Consider the following 14,223-nt stretch of genomic DNA (forward strand, 5'->3'; position numbering starts at 1 on the left):
CAGATTTAAAATCTGTAAATGCGTACTTTCAGATGGCACTATGAACATTAGCAGTTTATTGCAATGATAAGATTCGGCATGTGCCACCGACAAACTTTAATGGCATAATTCTATTCTAAGTTTAATTGGTTACCGGGAACCTGTCAGTGAAAGTCATGATATGCATTTATAAAATAATAACCATCTATGTTGAATAATGGATGCCTGAAATTGAATGAAAGGAAGCAGAATTTGACATGAGGTGTTTGTGGAATTTAGGTGGGTGGAGGTGATGGTGGTTGTGGGTGGAAATGTAATAAGTCTTCAAAATTAATTGTAATGGTGATGCACCAATCGCACAGCCTTATTATGGAAGTGACCTTTCAGTTAACCGCATGTCACGGTTAATCATTCTGCCCACAAAAGGTGCTCAAATGTTCACATGGATACTTTCATTTGAATTATTGCATTGGAAAGTCTCTAAGTGGAGCCAGTTATTTGAGAGAAAGGTGTTCTTGGTCATTTTCATTGTGCACTGCACTGTTTTAAATGGTGACTTAATGATTGCAGCAATCTTTAACAGGATAGGCTATTAGAAATGCAACATCTGTGCCTAAATTCTGAGATTGCCTTTTGATCCGTACACTGAGTATTTCAAAGATTGCGTGAAAAGGGTGTGAATAGTGGATAAATTTAACAATAATAAAGTAGCACACTAATAAAGAATCATTTGCATTAGCTATACCGCCATTAAGTGTGAACCTCATTCACTGTTTCTGCCAAAAATTGCATTCTGGGAATTATGACGTTTTTTGGTGCCTGTTGATAGTAATATTGTATATGGTGAAACATCCATCCATCCATTATCTATACCCGCTTATCCTGAGCAGGGTTTCAGGTGGGGCTGGAGCCTATCCCAGCGTGCATTGGGCGGGAGGCAGGAAAACACCCTGGACAGGCTGCCAATCTATCGGAGGGCACACACACCATTCACTCACACATTCATACCTGTGGGCAATTTAGAATCTCCAATTGGCCTACCTGCATGTTTTTGTTCTGTGGAAGGAAACCGGAGTGCCCAGAGGAAACCTTCACAGACACGGGGAGAACATGCAAACTCCACACAGAAAGGCCCCAAGCCGAGATTCAAACCCACAACCTTCTTGGTGAAACATTTAGTGTGAAATCCATTCTGGTAACAGTACGTTTGATCACCCTGGGACTTGTTTAAATGTTAAGTTAAATTAGCACTGAAAATGTTATGGTTTATCATTAATTGTGAATTATGCAGATATCATGTATATGTTTATTATAGTTTACTGAAATGGCCAGGTGCTTCAAACATTAAATATCCTCAAGTGTTTGAAGCCAGGTTGCTGCTATTTTAAAGATTTCTGTTTGAGAACTTTTCTTTGACACTGTTGGCAGGGTTGCAGTGCAACCATGATTCTCTGCAACAGGAAATTATTCATGACTTCTGTCTTATCACAATGCCATTCTCAAAGACCTCACATATATTAAACTGTCATTCACTTGCAATAGTAAATTAAAGCTCTTTGGTCTTGGGCAGTCTGCTATGAGATCATGAATGCTCTTGAAACGTTTTTTTTTTTACGATTACAGTTCTCTTACAATGCAGAAGGTTATTGTTTTGTACACTGATGCCCAGAATTAGTCCAACCACAGTCCGCTTTGTTCTAAACTATTAGTAATTTGAGTGAGTGTTACATTGTGGGGAAAGAAAAAAAAACTCTTGCACATCTATCAAACCTCTATTATTACGTGAGAATTGGAAAAAAAATCACCTAGGATTTGATTAAATTAATTTCTCAGGGTTAAAGAAAAAATATTGTTGGAATTTGGCCATGAATGTGCTGAGATACTTCAGATGCTCTCCTAATTGGTTTTTCAATTAATCTCTAGTGACTCTGATTTGGAAGTATGAGAAATATGTCCGGGTTTACCTTTACCTACCCTTGTTTACCCTTTGTTCTTGTCCCTCAAAATCCTGAGTTCTGATTGATTTGCCTGCGACCCTTTCTTTGGTAAGTGCCCTCAAATCTTATTTCGAAAGACGCCTGACTTACTGTGAAAGCTTGTTTTGGTGATGAACAGCTGCACTTTCCCCATCCATTTATTATCCAGTGTGGTATTATACAGAGTGTCAGAATAGCTGTCAGGCCTTGTGAAGTTGCCCTTAATGTAAAGCGTGATTGTCATCTTATTGTAATAGCTCTGCCTGACCTTTTAATCCAAGGGTATATTAGAGTGCTGAAAGCCTGATTCGGTTTCTTAATGGAGGCCCCTTCATTGTCTGTCATAGAGATTTGTATTATTTATTTATTATTACCAAAAGCAGAGCTCAGAAGCTGATGGGTAGTGCGTTCAGTAAAAGCTCCTGATCTCGATGACGCTACCTTGCCCACGGTCTGCAGTACTGACCATGTGGACCGCTGTGGGTGGTCAAGCACCCCATTGGGTGGATTGGAAATGTCTGGATGGAGGAGAAAGAAGAGTCTTGGTCAATATGGTACTCCCCGCTGCATCACACAGTAGTGTCTCTACCAACCATTGAGACGCTTGGAATAAACAATATATTGAAATAACATGTTTTATCAAGATAAATGCAACACGTATAGGTGTGTCTCTGTCCTGTGCAAATCAATGCCAAGTTTATATATTGCTAGATTATTTGTTAAAAATACACTGAGATACAGTGTGGACCAAAAGTCTGAGGACACTATTAAGGATAGTTTGTTTTCATTATTTATCAAGGGTAATATAAATGTGATACTATGTTTATACCTCTTATTCAAGAGTTAATTGTTTTTATTAATATAAGTTTGAAAATGTAGGTATTTATTGCAAGTAAAAAATTGTTAGTACTTGCTGTGACCACCTTTTGCCTTGATTACTACTTTGACTCAGTTTTGCATTGATTCCACTGGCTTATGCAGCACCTCATCTTCCATTTCACTCTAGCACTTTCCCAACACTTCTCATTGATGTTCTGTTGATGTTACTTGATGTTTGGCCTTTTCCCTCTTCAAGTGCTCCCACAGATGTTCGATTGGGTTCAGGTCCGGTGACCATGGTGGGAATGCCACCCTAATAAGCGCTCCTTGTTCTCAATAATTTTTTCTTGAATAAGAAGTGGAATTGTAGTGTCAAAGTAGCAATATTCCTTAAATAATGAAAACAACCTGTGGTGTCCTACAGTGGTCACCACTGAATATATTACTTTTTTTTAAGCCACTCATTTGAGTATGGCGTCACACACAGTATAGACTTAACACTTCTGGTTTAAAGCATATCTTTTCACATAGTCCTATCTACAGATGCTTTGCATTGTGTATGTGTATGCAGTAAAATGTGCGTTGATTTGCACTGAACAATTTGTTGTGTATTAGGCTGCTTACTGGCAAGTGAATTACAAGCTCAACTATAATTTTCTATGGGTGCATATTCAAATATTGATGTTAAATCGTCTCATATCGAGTGTATATGGTCCCTATTGGGCTCGTTTGAGTTGAATTAACAGCAGATATTGTGTGTTTGCCACAAAGTCGCAAGCGTCATGGATTCCATGACACTTGCGTGCTTTTCTGTGATTTCTTGGCAGTTTTGGATGATAACTATGAACTTAAACGTAGCCTACAATCAGTTGTTGCAATCAGATATTTTATGGCCCCTATTTACGGTTCTGTTGGAAAAAAAAGCATGCCTTTTCATTCCATAGTGGGCTGGTTGTGATTAAATGCATCGACCTATCAAAGCATTTTACTTGTATTTGTTACTAGTGGCAGCTGCCTGCTGATTTTGTTAAACGTCAAGCACTGCTTTTGCTACATTTGTGCATGTTATTTCTATCATTTCCCACTGTTGAGCATGAGATTTATTGGTTAATTTAAAATAAACGAATGCTTTTAAAACACGGTGATTTCTGCCTCTTTTCTTTTTTCTGTGACTTTCAACTTTGCCACGACTACTTTGTGACTTGAGCTAATATTTTCCTAGTCAAACACCCAGCTTTGGCTATAACTAAATGGCCCATTTTGTTCAGGACCCATGTATTCAGGCATCTTTTTTCCAGAGAAAATAAAATGAGCAAGCTATTGTAAATCCTAAAACAATAATTTAAAGTCCTATTCAGAGTATGTCCTGATAATAATTTGGAAGGCTCATCATTTTGGGGAATGTTTAATTTTTTTTCCCTCATTTGCTTCTTATCTTTCCAAATGGAGACCAATTGAACTCATTTGTCGAAGTAGATTAAGTTCCAGGAGGGTTATCGCTGCACATTGTAATTTTGATGAGAATGTTAAAGCTGCAAGCAGTGAAGTTTCCTGTGTCCTTAGGCAGTGACCTTGGGATTCATGTCTTTTAAGCATAACTCTTTAAGATGTTATCCCCGCTGTTAGTGTATTCCAGCCTAGATTTTCATAGGGTTTTTATATTGTATTTCATGCATAGTAGTGTATTTAATTTAGGAAACTGTCATTGAATTCTGGGGATCAATACCTCATAGCAGACCAGAAAAGTTCCCAGAACTCATTAGTGGATTTTTTACAGAACATTTACTCTTTTAAATAATACCTAGGGAAGCTGTAACTCTTAATTGACATTTGTGATTTGTGTGTGTGTGTGTGTGCGTGTGTGTGTGTGTGTGTTTGCATGTGCAGTAGTGTTTGCATTATTTTGGATGCGTGTGTGCATGTCTGTGTGTGCTCAGACATTTGCATTCTTTTGAATATGTGTGTGATCTTGTGATTGTATGCTTTTGAATATGTGGGTGAGTGTCTTTGTGTGTGCTCTTGTGTTTGCATTATTTTTAAGTCCTGCAGATATGAGTGTGTGTGTGTGTCCTTCTGTTTGTGCACGTTAGCACTTGGATAAATGTATTACTCAAAGCAAAGAACAAAGCGCTCAATTTCTTTTCCACGCGTTTGGCTGCACTCGGAAAGAACACAGCGCAACATCCATAACATTGCTACCCTGTTCTGCACTGAGAAGCAAGGAGTGAATTAAATGCGCCCCTGTCAGATACAGGCAAGGTGAAATAAGTGGCTGTAGAGGGGTGGTAAGTAGTTTGGGGTATATCTCAGACACTTTCAGCAGCCCAAGGGAGAAGGGGAAAGAACAATCCAGAAAGCTTGTCTGCACTTTTCAGCCAGGGTCTCTGCACGGGGACATGTATTGATTTTGCTTTTAGTTGGGTTTGAATAGTAATTGGATGAACAGAGCCTGATAAATCTTTTCTTCAGAAGAAGGGACAGGAGACAATGCACTTTAGACTAGTCATTAATACCGTAACATCGGTGTTCACGTTCATTGCTGGCATTGCTAAATGCTATTGATCGTATTGCATAATGCAAATGCTGTCTGTTTCCCTCGGGTGAGAGCCAGGTGAGACTGAAATTGCTTCATTTCTTAACTCTCAATATATTTTACTAATAAAAACGGTGAGGAATATAGTATAATTGCTTTTCGTTGTTTGTATTTGTATCTTTTTTGGTATGTTGATCAAATTGCAATCTCTAATCCTGCTAGAACCTAATTTCTCAATTTATTTTGGCATGGAATGATTCCATTGGCAGATAATTTTGTTTTAAAAAATATAATGCTTCTTTTGTGCATAATGTCAAGCAGGAATTGAGCATTTTATTTTATGATAAATTGTACAAATATAGATGGACATTGATTTATAAATGACACATTAATGAACTCAACATGGTTCCTTCAGGAATTACGCTTCTATTATGGTGTCCAGTTTTTACCTTATTAATTGCCTATTCTTTAGATAGAACTCAAACCTTGTACTGAGAAGTTAAACTTTGATTCAACCAACTTCTGTCATTAATTTCACTGTTAAATGCAAGTTTTAATTTTTCAATGCAAGCTTTTCCAATTAATTTTTGGTGATCTCACGTGTGTGAACCTTTCCATATATTTGAGAGTCAGGGTTAAGGCCAAATTTGGGTTTTTCATTCTAGTTCTCCTGTCAACGTCCAGTGGGCATCCCACAATAGAGGGTGCATCTGCCAATCTTGACTGAGACCACTAAAATATTGTTAAATGTAAAATGATTGTCTTCTAATTCACCCTAAATCACAATAAAGAGTGCAATGTATGGATATACAGAGGCAAGGTCCTGATGCAACATCTCATAAACTTTCATGACAGCATTCCAGCTTCCGTGTATGTCGAATGGATGCGATTGTGCTCCAGGGACTCTCTCCACTTCATCTGTGTTTTCGTATGCGATTCGTTTCTGCTAAGCTACATTTTTCTGTAATTGTTCCAGCGTTGGGAGCTTATCCCCATACTAATTAAATCTGCCCAGCCTCCAGCGCCAACACCTGTAGATTGTAAATGTAATGCCAACCCTGAAGTTGGAGTTCATTTTTCTTGATTCGTCGCTGAAGGAAGGCGAAGGTCAGTCTGGATTATAGACTCAACGTCGGTCTCTCAGGTCTTCCCCGAGTGCACTGAACACACGCGTGTTACCTGATCCCTTTGACTCGTGCGCTGTTTAAATACCAACTGCATTGCCACACGCCCCATAAAAGGATAACTTTGCTGTGTACATTTCCCTTGATGGTGGCATGCTTATTTTTCTGAAAGCTATGATTTGGGTTTGAAGGATTAAATGGACCCTATGCAACATTACATGTGATGAGGATTGATTCTGCTTCACGGTTATTAACTAGAGTTCTTGCTGTCAGACCCACGCAGCAAGAAATACCCATTGCTTGTTAAGCTAAAGACCCCCAACAAATCGCACGTTCATTCTGGCCCCAGGGGGTCATGTCATCTACTGTTGCCAATGTTCTGTTTCTCAGAATGTTTCTGAACACACTACATTGCAATAAATTAGCAGATGCTCTTATCTGGAGCAACAATGTAAAACAACATTCCCAAAGCAGCAGGGATATATTTATGTAATACCACTAAAGCCCTGATAGAAGTTAAATATGCTAATCAAGAATCAGAATACAAATCCTGAATATATGCAGATTACATCTATTACAAACAACACATAATAAACTGCATTAGCACACTTAGTGTGGAGCGTGTATCTAATATTAGTTTTTACTACTGACTTTACTTTGCCTGTCTCATCAATCTCTAGCCTGTGCCAGGATTTATTTGGGTTGAGGTGGACAAATGTGAAAAAGCTGGAGATGAGGCCATTACGGTCTACCAGAAGCACACCTTTCACTCACCCAGGAAATGCATTTTGCCTCATTTCAGTCCTGCATTTTAAAATGAGGCCAAATGCTTGTAGTTCTGAAACGGAACATACCGTGGAAAAATGAAACAGTTATCAGTCTGTTAAATGTATTATCATATTTTAAAAAATTAACATTTTAAATGAACTTGAAGAATTAAATTAATTAGGGAAAAATTAAAAAAAAAAAAAGGTTTTGTTCATTATTTGGTAAACAGTCTGCATTACAGTGTTATTACCTTCATCAGCTATTACTGGTTAATCTTATAGAAACGTTTTGTACTGAAGAATTTTGTAAACTGTTTCTGTATTGCTGCTTGAAGAGTTGCAGCACATTATAGCAGCTGTCTTCACTTCCTATTTTCAGGCTCATCCCACAGGCCCAGATCCTGCCTACCACCTACCCTTTAAAATCCATTGACATTTAAAGATGTGAGATATTAAATGATCCTGCGCAGTCTGTCAGCACATAACCTCACGAAATTAGACAGAAGGTAAATGGCCTGCAATGAGATCGGAAACCCTAAAGTTCAGAAGATTGCCAAAAAATGAGTTTCTGTAGCAGCTGGTCCCTTGTCCCCAAACAATTTGCCGCTGTCTCCCTGATGCCTCCCCAGGCAACCACACAACACTTATGGGATCATGTTAGGCCCTGGACAGGTAGCATACATTGCACAAACACTGGTGTTTACAGACTCCACACAAGAGCCCATTTCCAAATACCAGACTTTCTGCCATCAAGCAAACTATAATGTAGTTTCCATTCACCATATCAGCTTTCCCTTACTCTGGGTTTCAGTTCATTTCCAAAATATCCAATTGCTGGCTGTCCGATAGAACTACTGTAACCCAAACTACCAATAGGAGCACACTAACTGTTCCAGTGACAAGTCTCACTCCATTTTCTTCTGCTTCCTCCTTGTTTTTTCCAGGACAGAATTGTCAATAGTTTTTAGTTTTGTTGACACTCAATGGAGATTGATTGCATTTTAGATAGCAAATTACATCCAATCCAAGATGGATAGTATTGCTTTGCTATAGTACTGCTCAAGCAGGAGATATTTTTGTCACTTTGAAAAGATGGCTGGCTTCACAAGGACAGTAAGGGCAAAAGAGGATGTCCATCAAAGTAAGGATTGTCAGCTTCCCTTCTCCAAAATGTCACATTAATTACAGAATATTACAAAGAGGACAAGAAACCACAAATGTGTCAATGCCTCTCTAATCTGTCTCAGATGAATTGTTCTCACTCTTTAAAACCCAGCACTGAGCAAAATGTTATAGACAATTCATTTAAAGGCAACATGATGAAATCCTTATAAAGTCAATTTATTGTTCAAAGTCAAAATTAGCCACAAATAAAGTATTTCAATGAATTTTATTCCAAATAAGAAAAGCTCTAAAACCACATTTCAAAGGTTTACTTAATATGTTACAAAGAATTATGTTCTCAAATTGGATATAGCATATGATGTCACCAGAATTCAGTCCAACCCTGGAACCAAACATACTCACCAATGATTTAATAAGATTTCACACTGCCATGCAGTGATATTGTATTATAATCCCTTATGTTCACTTTTGTGGTAATGTTAAAGTAATATTTGTTTGTGAGAGCCTATATGTACATGAGAGGTGGTAAGAAGTTGGACTAAAGTAGAGCCCCACGGGCATCAAATAGGCTTTATCACATACACAATATTTATGCATTTAATTTAATTGTTGGGCCAGAAATGATTCATTGACATTAACAGCTGAAAGAGGAAAGGAAGCACAACCTTATTTTGTTAATCACTTTGTCTGGAACGTTCTTCCTCTTTATTTATAAAAAGCCACAGATCCCAGAGGTGTGCCTGGACCATGCCTCCAGATTCAGCAGCCACAGGCTTGTGCTAGGGAACTTGGCAGGCTCAGGAGGAAGAGGAGAGAGAGGAAAGAGGAAGCTGGGGCGAAGGGCGGGGGGTGGGGGGAGGGGGGAAGCATCTGGAGCCTGTACCCGCTGATGCACCTGCAGAGGCAGATGTCCTCGAGCAAACTATCTATGGTGGCGTGGGTCCTGCTGGCAGAGCATCACCCCTGCTTTGCTGGCGCAGGTACACTGCAGCCTCTATCCCGCCTGAAACACAGAGCCCTCTTTCTCTGAGCTCACCCGTTACTCTCACTGAGGCCTTTCTACATCTCCCTTCATTTTAAGGGCCTATACACACCACCAGTTCGTAAACTCCTTGCTGCCTATCAAACTAAGCATGGGTTCTTTTCAAAAGGTATATAGTGAGCAGTTAGTGAGGAAGAGGTAAATGGGAGATAAACTGTCTAATAATCGCCACAAAACAGTTTAGAAATAGGTTTTCAAAAATAACTTTTAAATGTCCCAAGAGTGCTCTTTTGAGTTAATGGCAGGATTCAATGTTGACTTACTGTAAATACCGTAAATTCCATGCCAGGAGCTGATCCTAGATTATGTTCATTTCTGTAGTTGTGTGGTGTTTGCTGTCAAACTTTTGGAAAATTATATTTACTGTAGCTTGTCCTTTTTCCCCTTGAATTTACTCAATCCCTGTTAAAACATCCCATATCCACGTATTGATTAACATTTTCTAATGTGGTGCAGGTCATGACACTGTGTACCTCTTGGTCAAACACTTGATTAGACTTAATGGATTCTAAATAATGTGCACAATTCTAACGTCTCATCCCGAAGGATTCCTTTGTGTGCCTAAATGATATCCTCTGTGCAAGTATGGTTTTCTTTCCTTTTCTTTTTTCAATTTTCTCTTATTGCCTTGTATCTTCACCACAGCTCCTCTGAAGAGAAGAAGCCTTATCCCCATGGCAACAATTTCAATTGCCTCTAGCAGGAAGTAAAGTCGCTGCTGTATCTTCTGGTGAATGTAAATCAGGAGCTTTGGCATTAACAAAAAAACAACAACAACAATAATAATAATAATTATTATTATAATAATAATAAAATACTAAGACAAAGGCATGTCCAGTCTTCAGCCCTTGCTGTGATTGATTTGCAGGGATCTTTCCATTCATTCTGGGGACTAGAGAAGTAATAACCACCAGCCCAACAGTGACCGAAGCTGTACTATATACGTTTCTGCACTGAACCTGGCAAAATCTCATCCAAATACCCAAAGTTTGCATCTCTGAGAGATGTGTGCGTTTCTCTCTAAAGAATCTGGTTGTTAGCCTTGGCCCAGAAGACCTTAATACACAAAATGCTTTGAAATGTTTTGAAGTTTTGAAAGTAGTTTTGAAAAGGAAGATTTTTTTTTCTGTTCAACTACCAAAAGAAGTATTCTAAGTAGGCTCTATGAGGATAGGAATCATGTGTTGCACAGCCAGCAGGCTTACAAGACATCAGTGTAAATTGTAAAATGCATTCACTCTACAGTTGGTCAAAAAATATACATGCTACAGGATTTAATTTATGGGAAAGTAAGGTACAGGGCTTGGAGGCCCTTAATATTTTCTTCCTTGGATTTCAAGCATTGTCTGGTGAAGTTATGGCGTGTGGGATTAGAGAGCAGTGTTTCCCTTGAGTGTCTGGCCACATGTTTACACTGTAGAGCTAGAACCAGTCAGGGTAAACATATCCCTTTCCCAGTCTACTGCTAGAACCAGGCTAGCTCATTATACCCCTTTCCCACTCTACCGCTAGAAACAGGCTAGCTCATTATACCCCTTTCCCACTCTACCTCTAGAAACAGGCTAGCTCATTATACCCCTTTACCACTCTACCACTAGAACCAGGCTAGCTCATTATACCCCTTTCCCACTCTATCGCTAGAACCAGGCTAGCTCATTATACCCCTTTCCCACTCTACCTCTAGAAACAGGCTAGCTCATTATACCCCTTTACCACTCTACCGCTAGAACCAGGCTAGCTCATTATACCCCTTTCCCACTCTACCGCTAGAACCAGGCTAGCTCATTATACCCCTTTACCACTCTACCGCTAGAACCGGGCTAGCTCATTATACCCCTTTCCTCACTGTACAGCTGGAAACAGGCTAGCTGATTATACCCCTTTCCTTACTGTACAGCTGGAACCAGGTTGGCTCATTATACCTCTTTCCAACAGTAGAGCTGGAACCAGGCTGGTGCAATATAGCCCTTTCTCACTGTAGAGCTGGAACCAGCCTGGTTCATTATACCACTTTCCCACTATAGAGCTGGAACCAGGCTGGCTCATTATACCCCTTTCCCACTGTAGAGCTGGAACCAGGCTGGCGCATTATACCCCTTTCCTATTGTAGAGCTGGAACCAGGCAAATAATCCTAACTTTCCTCCAAGATATTTCCCTTTATTTTTTAAATAGGGTTCAATGTTACCCAAATAGAGTTTGTTCTAATGAGCAAATCTGAAATCCACTTTATAACATAAGGCGCTCTCAGTTTCTTCATGAATGCAAATTCCTCCCTGTATTGTGCAGCGTCGAATGTATGCAAGGTTCACATGCTATTTGACCTCAAGCATGTCAGCAAAGTAGGCCTACTGCAAAGCTCATGTACTAAAATAGAAATGGTTGCTGCAATCTACTATGCACTCATTCACATTTATATTGAATTTTAGTTTATTTTAGATTTTCACTGATATAATTAAAGATCTGTTACATTTCTGTACAAGTAATATTGTGCTAGGGCTATGCTTCCTGGAAATGAATTAGCAGGGAGCAGCCTCTGGACTGTTATAAATAAAATAATCAAACTGAAATATGAGGGTCTGTCAGCTGGTCCTTCTCAGTGCTCATTTAACTCTTCATGTGAGTCTAAGAGGGATCAAATGCACTCTATGAGAGTAGATTTAACACTGAATATTTCATTGTGCATCTTTCTTTGTGTCTGGCAAACAGCATCCTGCTAAAAAAAATTGGGGTTTCTTATCACTTATCACAGTGAAATTATGGAGACTGCCATGCTGTTTAGAAATATGAAGTTAAAGGTTTTAGAGCTTCATGGGAACAAGGCTTTAATAATCTGGTTGTGCGGATCGCCGGGCGAGAGAAAGACAGCGGGCTTACTGATAAACTATTGTTTAGTTGTTTCTGTCATTGCTCTTGCTATTGTGGTAAGCTTTTGTCAATAATGTCTGGTGATGACAAATAGCACTGTTTAACAAGATGCCCACTTGTGTGCTGTTGAATGCTAAGATTATACATTTAGCCCTAATGCAGTGACAGTCTATGGTGCAGGGTACAAGGTCATGAGAAAAAACAGGGAATATGGATGCGACAAAAGATCAGTTCCTGCAGCTCTTGTGTTTGTTGTGCATTGTCTCGGCCAGTTAGCCTGTTTCAGAGAAGGAAGCTGAGAAATTTCAGAGAAAATGGCTATATAGGGTTTCTGAGAGCTGACAGAATTTCAGATTTTCTTATAGTTGGTATGGACCAATAGAACATTCAAGTTTGGATGCAGGCAGGTTTCTCCACTTTGTCTTGTTTCAGAGAGACGAGGTCATAAGATGACTAACTGTATTTGATCACAGTTCTGTGTCATCATTCCCTCTGAGAATGCTATGCGTGAGCACTTTGTGCCTTTGTCAGGTGTGTTTATACCACATGTAGCCTAAATGAAGGCGCACTGCATGATTGCAGACCCTCGTTAGTGCAGGTCTCCCTTTCCCAATTTATCATTGATTATATTTCCGCTGCAACATTAAACTAACTGATTTGGCTGAACCAAACCTATTACCACAGTGTATCATCATGGCTTATTGCTATTATACACCCAACCAGATTTTCAGAAGGGACAATAAAACATCCAAATGGGAAGCCATAGTAAATTTCGACTTTTTTCATGCCACATTTATGTCAGTATCCAAAAGAGACTGATTTTAATTCCTCTTATCTCTGAGTGCCTTGTATTTTCTGGTAATGACTGACATTAAGTAGTCAGTTATACTGACTTCCCAATGCAATGGTTAAACAATATTTCAAGTGCTTTCAGTTGTATGTAGAGGAGTCCTATAAATGGATTTAAAAAATCCAGCTGTTTTGTCATGTTGAAGTAGATATTTCCTATTTAAAGATTTGGGGAGTGTGAACCTGTTTTTAGAGTTCAAAGTTTGATCTATCTTAAAATCATTGGTGATTGAAATCCAAAAGATTATTTAATACCTAAAGTGGAGAATTAAGAAGAAAATAATAATTTGACATGTAATCATTTGACATGTGACAAATACTAATTGACCATTTCAATGATCTTTATGTTCTTTTTTATTATGCTGCAGCCACAACATTTCTATGGCTCCAGTTCCATATCTGTATCTTTAGCTTCAGCTATGCCACTTAGTTTAACACCTTTCCTTTTTTTAATCTTGGCTATTTTTGCAGTTTTTTTTCCCTTTTCTCCCACTGAATTTCAGGCTGAATTTACAAGTACAACAGTAATTAATTAGGAAAAAAGATCTCATTTTTAATGTGTTAATGCACACAGATTTCCAGCGATTAAAAACGTACTGCAATTGTGAAAGTGCTGAATGTTTGCTCTGATAAAATTATGGGTCTGGGACTGAGATCTCTGCAATGCAGTGGGGTTTAAAGTCTCCTGATCTTAGGGGGTTTAGGTCAATACCATGTTTCTACATCACTACCAGTTACAGCCTCTGATTTGTATTATGACATATTGACAGTCTCATACAATTTTCTCAACAAAAAAAATCAATAGTGTCGGCCCTTCTCATTGACCTGTTATTTTCTGTTGAGTCAGAGTAATAAAAGACTTCTGTCAAAGGACTTGAGATGTTTCCTCTGAAGTGTGAGGGTGTCTGTTCTTTTTGGCCATGGTTTTATGCTATTAATATCACCAGGAAAGTTGTACTTGTGCAGAACTGCAATGAAACTCTGGTGTTATAACTCAATTGTGCAGAAGAGTCCCTCTCAATCCGGCCTTCATTTCCACCACATAAAATGGCACACTGTTCCAGGTAAATGACAATTCACTAGAGATTTTAGTGGTCATTTTAGACCATCGCTTTTCTGGTGTCATTGTTGATGTTCTCCTGG

The sequence above is a fragment of the Anguilla anguilla genome, chromosome 8 (assembly GCF_013347855.1).
Source record: "Anguilla anguilla isolate fAngAng1 chromosome 8, fAngAng1.pri, whole genome shotgun sequence".
Taxonomy (NCBI): domain Eukaryota; kingdom Metazoa; phylum Chordata; class Actinopteri; order Anguilliformes; family Anguillidae; genus Anguilla; species Anguilla anguilla.